The sequence below is a fragment of the Pogoniulus pusillus genome, chromosome 40 (genome assembly GCF_015220805.1).
Source record: "Pogoniulus pusillus isolate bPogPus1 chromosome 40, bPogPus1.pri, whole genome shotgun sequence".
Taxonomy (NCBI): Eukaryota; Metazoa; Chordata; class Aves; order Piciformes; family Lybiidae; genus Pogoniulus; species Pogoniulus pusillus.
Genome location: NC_087303.1, coordinates 1254503 through 1255520, shown reverse-complemented (window position 1 = coordinate 1255520; position 1018 = coordinate 1254503).

The following is a 1018-nucleotide window of genomic DNA, read 5'->3' as shown; positions in this document are numbered from 1 at the left end:
GGGACGCCGGGGCCAATAAATGCTCTATGACTAACGACTGGTAGCACATGTCTCAAGTCAGCTGCATCAGTGTGGGAATCCAGGGAGAGGCTGCCAAACCTCCTGCAAAACAAGACGCAGGGACAACCAAGCTTTTGATGTCTCACAATTCCAGCGATACGTTCAAACAATTCCTCGGCCCCCGTTGCCAGTATAAATTTACTGCTCCTTCAGGAATCGCCTGCACCGCAGTCATTTTGGCTTGCCCCTGTTAAAGGGACAGAAATGCTCTCGCAACGCTCCGCCCTGGCGCCGGGAGCAGGCTGAGACACAGCTGCGGAGCCCAGGAAGACATAACTGCGGCCGCAGGGCAACTTCTGAGGCACCTTCCCGCCGGCTTTCACCCCTGCCCCTTGTCACACAGGACTTGGCATCGACTCGACGCCAGCGGGAGGCTTGCCAGACAGAGCTACCTGCCAGAGACGCCCTGACACTGACCCCGCATTACTCGGCCCCACCTCAGCAGGCCCGAAGGGATCGCGGGGGCTCGAAGCGAGGGCAGCTCACGCCCAGCCTACACGGAGGCACCGGCGAGGCACAGCCACCCGCAGCCCGCCCCGCGGAGCCGCTGCGCTTAAGGGCAGGGGCTGGGGAACTGCCACCAGAGACGACCCCTGCCCTTTCCTGCCTTCTGATTGGGCAAAACGCCCTGCACGACCCCTCCTCCACCCCGCCCCTTTATTAGCACATCGCCTCTCCATTGGGTCAAGCGGCCAAAGCGGTCTCTGATTGGATAAGAACAGCGAGGGAGGCGGAGGCGTTGTCACGGCAACAAGAGGACGCGCTTGCCGCGAGGGCGTGCGCGGATTGCGCATGCGCACTGCAGCGCCTCTGTTTCCCTCCCAGGTGCCAACGGCCCAGGGGGGCGTGGCTTCACTCGGACCTCTCATAGCCAATCACAGCGGTTAGGAAGTGCTTGATTTGCATATGCGCGCAGGGGGTTCTGGGCGGCGCTGCCTCAGGGGCGGCTCTGTGGGAG